At 31.9% G+C, this 19,694-nt stretch overlaps 2 non-coding genes across 2 annotated transcripts; one reads left to right on the top strand and one right to left on the bottom strand.

Annotated features, from left to right (window-relative positions):
- Window positions 1-18,293: 18,293 nt before the first annotated feature.
- Trnah-gug (transfer RNA histidin (anticodon GUG)) lies at window positions 18,294-18,365 on the bottom strand. Its single transcript has one exon. It is a non-coding gene; the product is annotated as a tRNA-His (tRNA).
- A 291-nt stretch (window positions 18,366-18,656) lies between these two features.
- Trnah-gug (transfer RNA histidin (anticodon GUG)) lies at window positions 18,657-18,728 on the top strand. Its single transcript has one exon. It is a non-coding gene; the product is annotated as a tRNA-His (tRNA).
- Window positions 18,729-19,694: the final 966 nt, after the last annotated feature.

Here is a 19,694-nt window from a genome sequence, read left to right as displayed (position 1 = left end):
GGCAGACGAAAGAGTGATATTTATGAAGACTGACTTTCATCACTGAAGATTTAATTTTAAATTTATTTATAAGTATTATTTTGAATTTACTATGCACTATAACAAAAGTTTATTATTTTACAAATTTTTAAAATAAGTCTCATAATTGTAATTTATGTATGTTTTATACAAACAAATATTTTGTATATTTGTAGTTTTATACAATGGACTACTAATAGCTTTGCATAATTATTTATTAGGTATCTGTAGTCGGAAGATAACATCCTACGAGCAAACAATGAGCTACCTACTTTCGAAAGAAGTATGATTCTAATCGAGCGTGAAACTATTTGAAGAAAACTGCTGTGAAGATTTCAATAAGCTTGAAGAATTTCAAGTATCAACATCTGAAGTTCGAAGAAAGATAGGTTAATTATCTTTGGTTTTCTAGCTGTATGAGTATTGAGACATCATAAAGCTAGGTTACCGGAGTTAACAACCGTCTGTTTTCGACGATATAGCTGCTGGAATTCAAGAGAAGCTGTCCAGAATATATTGATAGAAGAATACATTTTGCTTTTGATTGAATAATTGATATTATAATTTAAAAAAAAATTATTATTAAACGTAAATATTTAACAGTGATATGTTTCTTTACAAGCTTTAACTTAATTTCACCTATACTATGGTCTAGATTACGAAATATTGTCATGTATTTAGAATTCTTATTACGTTTTGCAAGTAATATTGCTCGTGATCGAAGTATTGATGCAATGATTTATTTAACTTCATCAAACATTCTTGAAACATTGTCCGCATTTATTGGTTTGTTAAATTATTGTCATGTTATATTCTAACATTTACACTTAGTATTAGCTATTATTTCAACGAATTTATCAAATGTATTTGTTTATTGTGTTATTGTTGACAAATTTTGTAGTTTATTTTAACTTATATTGTCAACATTTTACAAACTTTAAAATACAGTAATATTAATATGAGGTTGATGAACTTTTCAGATTTTAGGAAATACGTTTGTATAATTAAAAACAAATTATATGTATGATATATGATGTTTTATTTAAATTTATATATATAATAATATTCATTTTATTGTTTTTGCAACACTGCTTAATAAAACGTTTGTAATTAAAATATATGTTTTAAAGTTTTATTCATACACAAGTTACGTAGCATTTCCATAATTGTTTTCCTCTTAAGATTCGATGATATCATTTACATTTAATGATCGATTTAAAAACGATAATTTATATAATGACTATATGTATTGCTTGTACTAAAATAAAATACTTGATTCAATTAACGCCTATCCGATTTTAGAATTCTCATATAACAAACAGAACATTCCATGTTATTTATATTTAAGAAAATAATAAATTCTAATTTTATTATCATTCGTATTTAATGAATATACTGAAAAGAGATTCACATCGTACATTATAAAAAAAAACACTAAAGAAATAGAAAAATTTAAAACATAAGTAAATAACATAATCATTCATCAGTTACCATTAATAACCCTATATTGAAATCGGGTATCATTATTAAAATTAGAATAAAATCGTTTTTGTACAAATTATGCAAAGTAAGACATAATGGGAAAACATGTCGCAATTAATACAATACGAGAAAATAAACTACTGAGCAAATTACACGGTAAAATATATAAATTTATATAATATTAAAAAAGTGTACGGATATATTTGTTATTAAACAGGAAACATGTAGCAAACCAAATGGACGCCACTTGGGTAGAGAACTAAAATAAGGAAAGAGATTGTATACAAAAAGTCAGTTAGGAAGCTTGTAGCGAGAGAAAGTCATTTAACCTTGTACTTAAGTGAGCTTTGGTGATAGCTTTTCTTGACTCAATGGGCAGTAAATTCCATGCTACGAAGGACTTGCACAGGAAATCAGTAAGACTAGAATACAAAGTAACAAGCACGAAGATTCAATGTATAATCGGATATTGGGGCCCTTTTCTTAATATTCGAATAAACGTCTCCACTTATTTCGCCATACTCGGTTACAACCAATTTAATAGTGAAACAAGACTTATATATAAATTATCATCAGTAATGAGGGTGAAAGAAAAAGTACTGGAGACAATGTACGTGACAGTAGCTAATAAAATAAGAAATGTGATATTATCTGTTATATATAGCTTAGAAAAGGCACTTAGAACGGTTTAGTAGTATGCTGAATATTTGAGTAATCAAGAAATATGTATATATTCAGTATCGCTCAGTTAATTGGGATAGAGAATAGAGATTGAGAATATTAATTAAAGATCTTACTATTTGAATCAAATATACATATTAATTATTATAGTCCAACCAACAAATACTGTTATAGATAAAATTTGTATTTGGTAATACAAAATATATATAGAAATTGAAATAGATTTAATATCGCGCCAAGTGATCTTTAACCCTACCCAGGCAGCGTATCCCCTTACCTCACGCACTTTGCTTTTACGTACTCACGTTTCATATACCTCTCCAACTTTCAAAGTTTAGACAACAATTTTCGTTACAAGGAGTAGAGTACTATTCTATAAATAAATCGTGCTAATTTGTCTGTTAATTATATCCAATTCTCTCACCTAATAGTTGCGTACATTTACTCTGTAAAGACAATTACAAAATTATCTAAAAAAAGTAACTAAAGGGTTTATTGTGGTTTTTCTGAGAATGAAACCAAGTTTAATATATTGTTCTGTTTTTAATCTGTTGGATAAAAACAAGGCATAATCACGATTATTATAGATCTTGTTTATGTATATTATTATGTATGTGTTTTTATTTCCTAAAATTAATCTGCATTGTGTCAAAATTTAGACACTGCTTATCTTAAAGTAAACAGTTCGGAAAATTATTAGAAGTAGGTTGGCCTACATAAAAGATAGATACGTCGTTGACCTAATATCCTCTGCGCCCTATGTTTACGGAGAAAAGTCTCACAGGTATGTCAAGCACAACGTCTAGTCCGACGACAGAGGGGTTGCGTCGCGATTTACTTAAATCAATTACGTAAAGGTTCCCTTGTTGTTATATTATTCAATATGCTGATGTCAATAAAAACTTCTTGACATAGATAACTTCGGAGCAGTTTGGAAACAAGTAAAGAAATAGAGCATCTTCTATATTGTTTCTAAATGTTGAAAAATTAAGCAAAAAGGGAATTTTATAAATAATAATATAATATTAACAATCACTGAAGTAAAAGGTTTGCAATCCAAATGAGCTAATTTCACATATTCGTATATTCACGCCATAAGTTACAAAAAAAGAGTTGAGTTTCTACTAATCTTGGGTTTTGATGTTTCCTTTTATTTTCGAAATTATGATGAATTGTAAACATTAGTTTATTGCACTTGTTTAGAATTCAATCCGCATTGCTTTTATTCAAGTCTTTTTTTTCTGTTCATTCTAATTAATTATTCGGTAAATAAATTGAAGTGTTAAAATAATTAGTAGTGCAAAACAATCAATAGATTCCAAATAGACAAGGTACCTATCAAGGAAATATTCAAATGAATAGATGATTCTGGGTTATAGTTTCAAAAAATTTGTTTAGGTACCAAACCAGTATTTATTACTCGCTAAAAATATTTGATGTTTTTGAAAAAAATATGCTTTTCTACTACTACAGACTATTATCATTCGGTACAGCTTATTATTTTACTATACAATACCAATACTACTAAAAATGATCTGATCAAAATTTTCAATATAATAGTCATATTTCTTTATTACTCATTTTTATAACCATTGACACATGTGACAAAGTAATTTGTTATTAATTCTGTGATGAAAATTCATGATACTAATTAGGTTATCGTATTATTCGCTATGTATTAAGCTGTTCACACGTCAGTGCTCTCGACTGTTATTTAATGTACAAACAATAAAATACCTCATCTTGTATAACTATTAGGTTGGAAATCGATTGACACATAACTATATTTTTTGAACTACTCGTACAAGCAGTGTACAAGTTTTTTATGAATAAATTTCGCTGAGCTGTTCCTCAAAGGATTTATGAGTAGACCAATTTTAGTTTTAGATATAATGATGTAATCATTTAAACAATAATTACTAGCTATGTTATGGACTGATTTTTATAATCTGTCTAAAATATACCAACCTGATTTATTCTAATGTTACGTCGTATTATATTGCACATGTCAGGCTACCAGTACCTGACAAGGAACTCATACCGCAATACTTGTGGAAGGGCTTTATGGAAGCCTGTCTACCCACACAGATAAGACATACTCGTATGAGTATTATACCGACAAACCTTAATGCTTTATATTGCTGTATTCTTATTTGCAGCGTGTCTGAGCCAGTGCAATTACAGGCAGAATGTACAATGCATTGATATGCGGGATAATTCGTGCTTCATATGTGAATGTGACAAGATGTTTTTATAATGAAATTACTTTATCATAATAAGGAATTTATATTATTAGTCTGTTAAATAATGTACTAATCAATAAATTCATAATGTAGTAAAGAAACATGAACAGCAGAACTTCTATTCTCGTAACGGCGGGGGATTATTTAATACATTACAATATCTGTATTTTCTTATTGTCTTGTTGCGATTAATTAGTTCTCAGCCAGTTTCTATTTTTGCTTTCAATTTTATTTTGTTCATATCTTTAAATCTCCGAGTAAAAGAAATTTGTGTGTTGATTTCACTTTTGCTTTATTACCGATTCATTGACCATTCAAATCTGATTAGCAGATAGGTCTGATAATTTAAATATATTTTGTAGTTTTAAGTTAGGCGTAAAACATACTAACAACAATGTTAAATTATTGTTTTATTTATTTGTAAAAGCGCACTTACAACATACATATAAAACATTAAAATAAATAATTTATGAAACAATAATAGTGTATCTAAAATGTGTCTCAATTATAAGTGTACATAGCACTTTCAGATTTATCAAGTTCAAATTAAAAGTAACAAAAATCCTTCAGTAATTTTAAATAAAGTCAAAATTAAATAATAAATTGATGTCATTGTTATAATAAAAAAATCAATCTCCGATATCATAATTGAAGTTATTAAAAGTATTAATTAAAACTAATCGTGCATTTTATAATAATTAAATAACTTATTACTAAAGATTGAGGGAGAGTCATAAAAAATGTCAATTCCCGGAATTGATTTAACGATATTATTATAGTTATTACACAACCGTACTAAGGGAGCCTGTTTACCAATACGAGATTACGCAAGGAATATGAAATATTTTGTGGGTGTGAGAGTTTTGCCCTTTTTTTTTTTCGCTGGAAAAACGCGTTTACGCGTTTCCCCCACTTGAAGTGGGGGGGTATGTGGGACTTGCCGGCGCCGAGTATGTGCCGGAATACCCACTAAAAAACCAGCGGTACCCACACCGCCTTTTCGAGGGGCGTCACGGGATCGCTTGCGCATACTACCGTGACGCCCCGACGGTTGGCCCGCCTCTGCAGGCCTCCAAATCCTAGGGGGTTCTCAGGGTACAAAGACCCCCTAACCCCGGCAACACTTAGGGCGGGAGGAGAAGATGCGCATAGCGCCGACGCCTTCTCTCCGGTCTTCTTCGGCGAAGCGAGTCAGCGGAGGCCCTCTCCTCACGCTCCCGCTCCGCTGCCTCCTATTGCGACATGACATTTTCGCAGAAGGAGACTAAGGCCGCCAGGGACAGGCGCTGAGGTCCTTAAGCAGCACACTCCATCAGAGTGTGGCACGCTGTGTCCGAAGGCGCACCACACTCATGGCAGGAGGGTGTTACCTCCCGCCTCGCTATCCAGTCCGAAACAACCGTGTCCGGTAAGTACCTGCGTCAACCTGAATGTGAGTGTGCCGTGACTCTGTTCCACCCAGCGACTCAAGTGGGGGCGGACCGCCTCTACTGTCACTAGGCCTGCCGAGGGGGACCTCAGGTCCTCCTCCCACCTATGAATCAAGGCTCGCTGGGCTAGGGCCCTGACTTGCTCAACCTCCGCCGACCCTGGACGGACGCCGTTTGACCTCGTTTCCACCCGGAACCGGTGAACTTCCGCAAGCACCTCTGCCTGGAGTTCCCAGGGCGGATCGCTCGCGAGTAGAGTTTTGCCCTAGACGATATTGTTGGTAAAAATATGTTCACTTTATTTGATTTCTAATGTGACAAAAATGATAAAGTTAGGTTTAATCAATTTATGGTTCTGTTAAATCAGTTCATAATATTCTACCAATTTAAAAGGATGAAAGAGCAAGCAATGTTATTATTGTAAAGTACATAAAAGCTAAGTAATATTCTTCTATTTCTTTCTATTAATAATTAACTGTTGTCAATTAAAATATTTAGTAAAATGATTGAAAACCAGCATTGTTCGCAAGAAAAAAATCTTCTTAGATATGCAAATTACTTCTCAACGATCAATAAAATAATATCGTACCGTAACAGCCTGTGAATGTCGCACTGCTGGGCTAAAGGCCTCCTCTCCTCTTTTTGAGGAGAAGGTTTGGAGCTTATTCCACCACGCTGCTCCAATGGGAATAGCTAATGCATTTTTAAACTCGCAACTTCGTCAATAATGTTCTATTCGTGACATCTCGAAGTAAGATTGATTAAGAATTTATATCAACAAATTCCAATTTGTAAAGGACCAAAAAACAATGCTATTCTCCAGGGGAAGACGAGTAATTGAAAGGAACCGCACACCAATATCCCCTTGAGACACATATACGTATGGTATATGTACATATATGTAATTGCTTCCTTTTCTCTGCGCTTGTGAGCCAACCTTTGATTGGATCGAGACATCAATGGAAACTGTCGGGTCTCTACTGACTTGTAATAATGTAATGTTGTAGATCAAAGAATAAGACACTCTTTCGGTCAAGACGCTCAACGCTATGGCATGTATAATAGGATCTATGTCAAAGTTCGCTCTTTAGCTTTTAGAGAAATGGTGCTCAAATGTACATGAGATAACCAGTTAAGCAATGTTTTTTTTACTAAACGTGTCTCACTACTGAACAAAGGTTTTCTCTCTTTTCAAGAAGAAGGATTTTGTTGGTTAAGTTTGCATAATATATGTAAATTATTGTATTCCTTGCAATGTATTATTAAAAGGTACTAGAAACTAAGTTATCTTTGAAATCGAAATTCTTCATTCTTGTTAAATATTTGTGCTGAATACTATTTGGATAAAATGCAGAAAACATTAGAGAAAAGGCCATTAAAGTTCTGCGTGATTTCTTCTCCGTTAATCAAATAAATTACAGTTTAAATTTGTTGAATGCATACTTTTCGTACCTGGGAATATTTAATTATTTATTGAATGGAATTTAATTAATTCATCTGAATAAAGGTAAATTTTCATTTTTGGAACGAAGTTCGCGGCTTACAGTGGAGTGAAATGGTAGAAAATGTCACATAATGAAATAGCGTTATGCCTACCTCTAAAATAATACAAAATCCGACGCATTGGCGTTTGAATTCAATAATCAGAACTGCGCGAGCGCTTCTGGAGGTAGGATTTATGCCGAATTGTTAAGCGCCAAACCACGTCAAACGACAGAGCGTGAACTGTATAGTGCGCCTACCTATTGTAGATTTTTTCTTAATTTAAGTTAAATAATTAAATATAAGCAAACTCAATCAAAATAATTAATTTTATTTAAAATACTTACCTAACGTTCTTATAAATACAAAAACAAAAATATAAAGGTAATACAAAACCATATAAGGACCAATAGTGCTATGCTATATACTAATAGCCCAGGTTCAAATCTTGGACTATTGTCACAATTCCGTTGTCCGGAACACAATAATACAGTAACAGCAGTATTATTGTGTTCCGGTTTCGCGTTCGAGGGGTGAGTGAGCCTAGGTAACTTACCTAGACGAGCGTGCCGATATAATGAGGCCTATCAAAAAATTATATTTTTCAAAATTAGGTATTTACGACACAACGCTGTCGCTGTGACTAAGCAATCTTGATAGTTTTTCTATTATTTTATTTATTGTTTTACTTTTTCCTTAAAATGTTGTTAATTATGATTAGTAATTCAATAGTTAGGGAAGCCCGGACCAGCAGGTATCTCAAAATACAATAAAATTATTTTTTTATATTTGTGAAATTTCAGTGTTTTTCACTATGTAATTTGAGTGAGTTCAGTTATTGAGTTTGTATGCATTCGAGTTACATCCACTATATATTTTTTTATTATAATAGCAATCTCCATTTTAAGGAATTTACTAATATTAGGAATTGTAGTAATTTATCCCTCCAATTAAACATAAAGTTTATACTAGGAATTGTGACAATTATACAGTAACAGCAGTATTATTGTGTTCCGGTTTCGTGTTCGAGGGGTGAGTGAGCCAGTGTAATTACAGGCACAAGAGACATAACATCTTAGTTCCCAAGGTTGGTGGCGCATTGGTAATGTAAGCGATGGTTAACATTTCTCACAGTGCAAATGTCTATGACCGCTGGCGACCATTTACCATCAGGTAGCCCATAAGCTCGTCCGCCTACCTATACCATAAAAAATGATCATATTTAATAATTACGTATCGTATGTCATACAGTTCGCTACCTTTTTATATATAACCTGCAAAATTCATTAATCTATACATATAATAAAAATGTAACGGATCGCTGTCTGTACCATAAAATCTTTAAAATCGTTTTATTTATATAACATTGTTGCCCTTATAAAATGCAGATATAAAAATGATAATGAAAAGCCGAGACGTTGTTACTTAGGTATCTTGTTCTTTAGGTATCATTTTTGTTTATTAGAAATTTCTGCTTCGTCCTCGATTTCGAAAACTAGACAAAAATAAAGTTTAATAACAGACTCACTACACTAAACCTATGAACATTTTTATTAAGTTGCAAATGTTTCAACTTGTGTTATTTAAGTTTATGTTTCGCGAAAAAGATAAAATAGGTACATTACTATGTATGCATCTTTAGGGATGCATGTCAGTCACCTGCACGTGGTGCACCCTGGGCAACGGGGTCGACCAGCAATCCGATGTTTTTTCCGGAATGCTTGTCGATCGCGGTTGAGACTGACGCGGTGGAAGTGCCGCGGGCCGCTCCTGGTACTTCTCTGTTGCGCAGAGTGGACCAGCGAGCGGCTTCGTGGCAAGTCGGAGGACTCCGGGGTCCTTTTGGGCCGCCGGAGAGAGAGAGAGGAGGAGTTAGTCTCCGGAGTCCTTTCGGGCTGCCGGAGACAGGAGGAGGAGTAGAAGGAGGAGTGAGAGGCGGGTTCGCTCAGTGCTTTTCGGTATCGGGTGCTGGTTGGACAGACTTTGGTCACCGCCTTCTCAAACTCGTTTCCCCATCCAGGCGCCAGCCTGTGGTGGGACCGAGGGCTTTGCCTTCACCGGCCATGAGGAGAAAACCTCAATAAAAAACAACCGGTGGGTCGCTCACCCAAAGCGACGGCCGCAGGCGGGGTCGCGGTGGTGTGCTAACGCGTTCCCGTAACCTCGCCACCATACGTTGAGATGGAAACGAGGAGGTTTTAGTGGGTAGGACGGTGGCCTTAAGCCCCGTGAGTCCCACATACCCGTCCCGGTCGTGTCCGGGCGGGAGGCGTAAATGCCTTTCCACCTCGAGAAAAAAAAATGTATGCATCTTTCGTATCTGTACTTAATTAGGTTATTTACTGTCGTATACATGAAAGGAACTAAATATTCAATATTTTCAACAAATTGTATGTATGTCAATTTTTGCGATGCAGCTGTTGCATGGAATTTTTAATAAAGTCGAGAAGATGATTTTTTTTTTAGAAAACTATAACAACCAAATCCTATAAAATTGATCTTTTTTTAATTATTTTAGTTAGCTAAAAAGCTAGCAGAACGTAGTTGATTTTATTCAAAGTTGTTTTTTTTTAATTCAAAGTTGATATTATTTAGTTGTGTTATGTTATATTATAAATAAATTAAATAACTAAACGTTATTAATTACATACTCGTAGCAAATATACGTTAAATTTCACAAAGATGCGATTTGGATGTACTCATTAATGTAAAATACAGGAAAGACGAAATAACGCTGTCGGCGTAATTGTCAGTAATTTTCTGAATATCTCTGTAGGTTTGGAATAAGCGATATATTGCCTTTGACACGATTCGTACGAGCGATTTACTTTCGAGCATAATATGTCCGAAGTTTAAGTTTAATCATGTTATAAATAATTGTGAAATAGTTTTTACCTACCTTTATATATACATTGTATATATACATGTACCTTTATATATATATATATATATATATATATATATATAAAAGTTAAACTGGGATAGCGTTGCGTTGCTTTCTACGTATACTAGCCATTATTATTTTAATTAAAAAAAAATCAAAAAATGCCAATAACCTCTATATTTTCGAATGTCTCATTATATCATAAAAAAATTTAAACAAAAATTTTTTTATTTTATTTTGTTTCTTAAAAAATAACTATAATCGTAGACCATAGTATAAAAATATAAAATGTGGTATTGATGGGCGATTATAACATATTTCTACGCAAGTAAGATTATCTTTCATTCCATCTAATTCGGCGCATGTATATATTATTTCGTTATTTGTAGCGCCATATTATTTTCTTGGCTGTTCACTTCTTCTGGTTGTCTTGGTTGAGCTTAATAGAAACTTGTCATCAACAGTCAGCATCATAGATAGATAAAGCTGTCGATGATGCTTAATTTCCTCTACATTAATATGTTTGACTCATTTTTTATCGTGTCGATCTTCTAGGGGATACTTGTAAAAAAAAACGAACATCGTAAAAATTTTGCTCTAATTCCATGACCTCTGTGATTCTAATAGCTAAATGTTGTCTGGTAAAGATCAGTAGTTCAGCGAATAATGTTTGTACATCTTCTATTGCTTATGTGTTATTATACTTATAAAATAAAAATAATTTGTTGTTGTCTCATTTAAAGTTATAACAAATTGTAAATATTAGTGAAAATTAAAAATTAATCAAACGCCTGTCAAAATACCAGAGCCATTTTTTCATTTGTTAAAAAATGCTATTTTTTTATGTTTCTCGTAGTGAAAATGTATGAGTACTCATAATTTAATCGTGTGCCAGTCCTTAAGTCCCAATTATTTTACTTAAAAATATTCACATGTAATATTTGAAATCTGAAAGGCAAGCCTTTTCTATGAACTGCTACATAATGGTGGAAAATGGCTGCTATATTATTAAAATAAATATCTAATAGTTTATTTTATTATGCTCTTACTATGGCTAATAATTCTAGTCAGAATTTAATAAAAACAAATCGTGGAACTTTCAGTAATGTTATCAAGAACCCAAGAGGGCACTACAGGCTCGATATTATCTAAACGTATTATATGATCTGTGTCTAAAATAACTGAAATACATGCATATAGTACAGTTCAAAGGACCTCCAAACATACAATAGTTCGAAATTAGTTAATTGAGCTATCTAAAAACAAAAATTACTAAATACGCAGAACGCTTTGTATTTAATTCAAGTATCAACTATTATGAGAGTTCATATGCCTATTAATAAGAAAAAAATCTTCAAAATATGTCCTGAAGTATTAAAACTAGTAATAGTATTATAATAACTATAATATAGACATTACATTGGTGATTTTATGCATTTCATTTTCTGATTAATGTTTTTTATTCACAATATAACAATGTTCTGCCGCTTGAAATATTTATTGATATTTAACTAAATCAAGAGTCTAAAAGGCGACTCAATGATTTCGTTATTTTTTTAAATAAATCTCGCCGTAGTTTTGTTGTAATACGTCATTTGTGCAATAAGCATTAAATATTACACAATAGTATATATAATTTTAATATTAGTAATAATGTCATCTAATTCAAAAATAAGTTTATGCTTACTGTTATGCTTACTGTATGCGGTGTTATGTTTATGTTACAATCTTTTTGTATTATGTGTGTATAGTTAAAAAAAAATTGTTGTCCTTTATCTTCAATGTAATTTTAAAAGATATTCGACACAATTTAGCAGATTTAAATGAATGGTATGTTAGTGGGGAGCTATAACACAGCGCATATACTAGTTAGTGATTATATAAGCTTAATAAGTAATTTAAGGAAATATTAATTGATAGATAGTAAATAGATCAAATGAAATGAATTATATAATCACTAACATAAACATAATAAGCTTAAACTTTTATTTTAAATAGTCGTACTTTTTTATTCGCTTATTAACAAATAGCGCTTCATCCATCAAACCATTTCGATGGGCTGTATTGTGATTAATTGTATATTTGCATTTACGTAATAAAAATTTATGAAACCAAATTTAAAAAATAGTATGTCACATAAAAAAATAAGCGTATTTTTGTCAGAAGTATGTCAATAAGAAGTGCTTAATTCACTTTTGCTTTTATTTACGTTAAACGAATAAAATAAACCAAAAAGAAATGCTACGAATTTTCGAATTTCCAGCGAAAAGGCTACCTTATTTCCCAAGGAGTGGTTGAGGAAATTGCATTACTTCTGTCGTTGTTTGCACATGTATGAGTCCGCTCGTTTCAATCTTGAGCTAGGATCGACTAAATCTTTGCACCTCAGTGCATACAAATTTTAACGTATCCGAAGAATTAATCATCATCATTCATGTCATGGTCGTCTTCGTTACACCCATCAATCATCTCGTAAAAAATATTAATTGGTTGCGATTTAAATGTACCGAGACTAAGTTGGCAATAATAAACAGGAATTAAATTGGTCTTGTAAGTTTCAAAAAGTTTGATTAAGCTAATGTGAACGCTACTTATGATTCTCGGAGTCAGGTAACAACAGCAGATGACAGAAATGGTGACGAGAGAAGTGAAAAAATTTAATCAATTGAGATTAATTACTCTATGAGTAAGCTTAAAGCATCTAGTTTTTACCTAAATTACATGAAACTTTTTATTGTACAAGGCCATACTATGCATGTAATTTACATCAATTATTAACTTCTTAATTTTTCCTCAAATAAGCGACCTGTTAACTTCAATATACCTGTATAACTACCATTTTATTAAAAATATTCGAACTCACTTTATTAATAGCAAAAAGATAGAGGTAAGTAGGACTATTTTATATACAAGCTGAAAAAGTTACCAGCTGTAAGCACTGAGTAACAGTACAAAAATCTTCCAGAATGGCGCTAACGTAGGTAGACAGGGTATGGTATGAATGTAGCAGTGGTAAGCGGATTAAAGTGTGCTGGGTTAAAAAAAATAGATTTAACTATAACGACTGCGATGGCCGTCCTCGGCACGAATTGGAGATCGTGTTGATATAACGCATTCGCGGTCTCCCCCGTGCTGCTCTACTCGTGGCTCGGCGGAGCTCTCCTCAGGGGCGAAGGTAATCTTGCACTCCTCGCTAGTGTGTACGGTCGCGCGAGGCCATCCTGGCTACCGTCATCCTCAGGGCCGTCTGAAATAAGACACGCGAGGCGTCGGGGCTGTGGGAGGGCCGAGCCGAAAAGATAGCCCCCTTCCTCTATCCTCCTAAAAATGTAAGTAATCACTGACAAGTATGATTTAATGTTATCATAAAAAATAAAAAAAATGTAAAATTTGTAATTTTGTTATGTAAGTTAAGCGTTTTTTTTAATCACTACAAAATTTCACAAGGCGTCCGCAAACAGTCGACAGAGTGTGACAAGTCACTTACTGACCACAATTAATTAAATTTATGAAATAAATATATAACTTAAAAATATGAAAGGGCATATATAGACACAGATATCCCATTGCATATATACAGCTTGTAGCTACTCAGAAAGTTTCTTAGTTGAACTTAAATCACGCTAACAGAAATTTCACTTGTTCGTAGAATTATCCAAAAATACAAAACTATTTTGTAGTAGATTGATATAAGATTTGACAGTAAGTGAGAGTAACTTTATTATTTGATTGACTTATTAATATGAAATTATAGTTGCCAGTTAGTCTAGTTGATATCTTCTAAGGATGAAGATCTTGGGAGAATCCCATGTTGTCCCACAGGTTCAATCCCGTGTTGACTCAGTAAATTGTCATTGTGCGTCATTTGTTTTGGTGTGCTAAAAACAAATACACATTGAATGGCTCGATTAGATTAAAAATTAAATTTAGCAGACCACTTAAAAAAACTAAAACAAGAACATTTTTCTCTAAAATTCAACTCTAAAGATGTGTGTTGATAATCATTAAACCAGAACAGAGGATTTTATATATAAACATGAAGAATAAGACGATAAAATGTGAAAAACATTAAAAACTCTCGAACAACCGTCTCATGTATGTTATTTAATTTTAACCTCAACGAGAGAGGTGATAAATCTTTTTCCATTTACCATTTTAGAAGTACTCGTATAACGTTAATGCTTCTTGTGCTGCTAAGAGGTACTATTTTCAAGGTGATTAAGAACAGAATTTTGCGCAAACTTAAAACAATCGAACTGAAATCAGTATCTATACATTTTAATCATTTGCTGTTCGTCGACGCTTTTCCGTTTATGATGGCTTTTTAAGAACTTATGCTAACAGACTAGGCTAATGATTTTTCCATTAGATTACATTATTTGTATGTCTACGTGTTGTATTGTCTGAGAAATGAAAAATGAAATCGTATTCTTTGTTTCTACTTTATTGTAGAAATTATTTTCATGTAATTACATGTAATAAATAAATAAATTACATGTAGTAAAGTCGTTATATGTTCATGAAATCTTACTGTATTTTAGCGCTAGCTACTACATGTATTTAACATATAGTAAATTATATAATTATATTACTAAATCGATTACTTAAATAACGTTCATGTGACACGTCCACAAACAGGTAAGCTATATTATTTAATTAAAATAATTAATAATTCAGGTTTGTTGCCTGACTAGCTGTATTTGGCGGTGTTATCCCGTATTTAGTTTGAATTATACATGTGACAGAATAGAATAGGGCTAATCCATCAGCTATTAAATGTAGAGCCAGCATAAGAATTAATAATTTATATATTTTTATAAATACATATATATTATTATGATGTCTTTTTATTTGTTATAAGGCCAAGCCTATATAAATAACTATTAATTTAAAAAAAAATCGTATTCAAAATAGTCGTTTATACTCTGCAGTGTGGAGTAATTTAAAAAAATGAAAAAAATGATAATCCACAATAAAAGTGTTATTAAATAGGTCTTACGGTTAGATTTATTAGCATCGTACGAGTGGATAAATCTCATTGGAATAATATAAAAAAATAACACGAGGTAAAAATCCTTATTCTACCCGTGTTAGTTATTAATATATTATTGTATACACATCCATATTATGTATGTACGTCGGTATTTCCGCACATTCAACTATGGGACCCTAACGCTTCACTTATCATGTATAATACACACGTAGGAATCTTTTGTGAGTTTTTCGTGTAAGCCCATTATTGTGCTCCCTCACATCTGTCTAACTTAGTTCTTGGTAATGTATGTCTTATGGTTGTAGCACAAAATGATTTACAATTATGTTTTTACGAGCCGTTATAATAATATGAATTATAACATGTATGTTACGAAATCGCTAGAGTCAAATAGATCTATGAAATAGACATGATTCGAGAAACGCTATAATTAAAACTGAATTGAGTAAAATATTAAATACATTAGTATAATTTAATTTATTAAAAATTTGAAAGTGATTATTATTATAAACATTGTTAGTTATAAGGAATTCGAAACATTGTTTAAGCTTCAATTTTAATTCATAAATTTTAACATGGCTGTTTATGCGTAATGAAAATAAATGTCTCTGATAACGAGGCTTTGATTAAATAAGTAAAAATTTCATTATTCAAAAATTTAATAATTTTAATGAGCATTTTTGGTTTATATTATACTAAAGTCACTTCTCATATAGTATTGGTTTTTCTAAAAATCTATCAGACACTAAATTGAATCCGTTTCAAAAATTAAAATAATAGGTTTGTTATCGTTTTAATATTGTACTTGTATCTTTACATAATTATTACCTTAACCGATATTTTATTTTGATATTGTAAACTTTAAATGATAATAGTGCTAGGTTCCTGTGTAATCTGAAAGAAGATATTTTTATAATTAAAAAGAAATTGTGCAGCGTTACCTTTGAAAGACCAATTTAACCTTTTCTAACTCGCTAGCTTAAGTCTTCACATTCTTTTTATAGCGAAATCGTATTTAAAATTCTCGCCTCGACAAGAGCACTGACTTTACACTTTTTTTTCTCAACAAACTTAATTTCTTAGCAGGTTTCTTCGTTATAAATTTATCATTTAAAACATAACTTTAGAAAATCATGCTTCAGCTTTGTATATATATTTTTCATGACAAATACTTTTATATATTTGTTGTAGTTTGCTAATAACTTTACATGCAAAAATGTTTATAAGCTATTAAGTTTTGCATATTTGTTATTATCTGTTATATTGCATCTTAAATTTAATCAAGAAATGGCGTCAAAAACTTAATGGATATCAGCCAAAATATAGGTTTTATTTCGATATAAATAAAAAAAATATATATTATTTACAACTTGTAGTAGGAACTTATGAATAATATTTAGAATAATGTAAATACATTGATGATTGATTGATATCCTGCCAATCGATTTCGTAGGCCGTATTAGACAACTGCGTAGGGGATTTGATGAGATCAATTCTAAAGTGTATGCGCAAACACAGATGTATTCTCTTTTATGTACCTCACTCATTATCCGATTGGATGGCAATCCGATACGACATCCGATGAGACAGTTCAGGCGAGGGAGTGCTATCACTACCAGCTTCCAAACATTGGTCTGATGAGAATTTCTTCACAGAAAAACCAAATAACTTGAAACCAGAACCTCAGACCTTTCTGCAGGCTTATAAGCTACCACTAGATCCACGAAAAAATGGTTTTTAACTCTTTGAAATGTAAAAACCATACAAATCACCAACGCACAATAAATATTGACACTGTAAGGAATACTAATCATCCATTACATCGTCAATGCGCCGCCAACCACGAATGGCATCACGAGGCAATGCTTTTTGGCGGTGGAATATGTGATGAGTAAACGGTACCTACCCAGGGTTTGCACAAAGCCCTTCTAGGAAGTAAAGTTGTACGAGCAGGAGATGCTCTTCTATTTTTATCGCTGGAAAAACGCATTACGCGTTTAAGGAAACAATAGGGGGGTATGTGGGGTTCGCCGGTGTCCAAGGCGCCAAGTGCGCCCCGAACATCGGAATACCCACTAAAAAACCAGAGGTACCCTTTCGGTCTTAACGACAAGCGCCACGGGTTCGCTTATGCTACCGTGGCGCTCTGACGACTGGCCCGCCTATGCCGGCCCCCATTATCTAGGTGGATTCCCAGGGTACTGTGAACCCCCCTAGTCCCGGCGGCGCCTATTGTGACGGGGGGAGAAGGTGCGCAGGAGAATGCTCCCCTAGGGTGGTCATAAATAACAAGAAAAATATATTGGCTTGTGTTTAAATTTTTACTTTGTAATATTTTATTTTTTTTATTAAGGTAACTTTAATTTCTGGGTACAAACGCTAGTAATATTATATTGAAAACCTGTTACGGTATATATTAATATTATAACAAGCAAATTACTTTTTGTCAATTTTGCTATTATTTTTTATAAGGATAAATATAAAAAGTAAAGTATGTTAACTGAATATGTATTTTATTTAAGTTATTTATTCACCTAAAATGTATTAACTATATCAAGTTAAATATGTAATCTTATATTGCATTATTCATTAATACTTAGAATTTGGTACCGAATAGTCATTCACTCATTTCTCTCTCTTATTCCTGCTCAATCATCCGTTACTTTAATACATTTATTGGTACTTATTTAATTGGTACAGATGTATACTATAGTGAAAGAAAAAGACAATAAGTCTAATTTATTGAATATTACATACTTTATAATAAGTTGTAAATATTTTACATATAACGAAAACTAATCAGTTTTTTATCTTAAGTATTTTATAGATAATTTTTTAAATATACATTGGATTTAAAAATGAGTGCGGCTATAATATCAAGACGTACTTATATTTAATATGTAAATATAAACAATATTAAATGTGAAAAATAATATGTTTAATGTTATTTTATAGAAATTTTAAGATTCTTTGTTGTATTGCGCCAATTCATCTAAATAAATTAAACTGATCCGACGATAGCTACCACTTTTTATATACTTTGAAAATAAAAAAGTAGCTTCACCGCGACAGCTATTTGCTGCCGTGACCAGGATTCGAACCTGGGTTACTACGGCCACAACGTAGGGTCCTAACCACTAGACGATCACGGCTATAGAAGCAAGTAAGAGTTTTGGCGAAATATTTTATTACATTCATTTCAAACTAAAGTAATTTCACTTTTTAGGTGCGGCAACGTTGTAATGACAGTAATGTTTCGTAAGATGCTCCAATTTCAGTACACTTTTGTTTCTTTTTAATCAACAGTAATATAATACTACTTTATTGTAATGAAATGTTCTTTCTTTACAATTTTATCATTCAAAGACAATTTGTATTTGGCCGTATATTTCAAAATTTAAATACGCTCGCATTTTTGATAAATGAAATTATCAGCTCCGATAGCCGTGATCGTCTAGTGGTTAGGACCCTACGTTGTGGCCGTAGTAACCCAGGTTCGAATCCTGGTCACGGCAGCTAAATGCTGTCATGGCGGAGACTATATTTACTTATTATAAATCAGACTATATTATTATTATAACTCTGTATATTTGCTATCTCACGACTAAACCACTGAACTTATCGTAATGAAATTTGACATAGAAGTAGAACCTGAATAAGGATATAAAAATAATAGAAGAATATTGTTTAAGAAAAAGCAATTACATATTTTGTTATTTTCGTAAAAAGTTTCTCATGAATTGAGATAAGTCACAAGAAAACATTTAGTAAAGTAGTAAGAGACATTCAAAGATATGGGAGTTACCTTCATTATTATCGGATTAAGTTAAGTCAAAAAATTAATAAAGCCGATATTGTCTCCCTTTTATAAGAAGGAATTTAAAAAGGCTTACGAGTTGCTTAAGATAATTTTAAAAGGATTTATAAAATATTAGATACGTTTCGATTACCCTAAAAGTCTTTTTGTCTGTTAATCAAATGAGATATCCCGTAAATAAGTAAAGAAAAATCCAATTATATTTTACGATTAATTGCTTTTGTTACAATTTTATGTAGTTCCTATATAATTATATTTATAATATTTTTATTACAGGAATATAATTTTAATTTTTGTATTATATTATGTGAAAGTAAACCTTATTTGAAAACCAGCATTTGATACAATGCTAATGCATTAACAACATTATTCTTAAATGTATGCTTTAAAACATAATAAAGTGTTATGCTTTTCATATTTCTAATAAAAGGTACATATACTCCTCGAACTTTCAAATAATAAAAATATAATGCATTGATTATTATTTTTTATGTTTTTTGACTAATTTTTATATATTTAAATTAATTTATTCCATGTATTAAAACTATAAAACTTCGTATATATACTAAAAGTTTACAGTAACAGCCTGTAATTGTCCCACTGCTGGGCTAAGGCCTCCTCTCCATTTTGAGGAGAAAATTTGAGCTTATTCCACCACGCTGCT

The sequence above is a fragment of the Nymphalis io genome, chromosome 1 (genome assembly GCF_905147045.1).
Source record: "Nymphalis io chromosome 1, ilAglIoxx1.1, whole genome shotgun sequence".
Lineage (NCBI taxonomy): Eukaryota > Metazoa > Arthropoda > Insecta > Lepidoptera > Nymphalidae > Nymphalis > Nymphalis io.
This window is presented reverse-complemented; position numbering and strand designations above follow the sequence as displayed.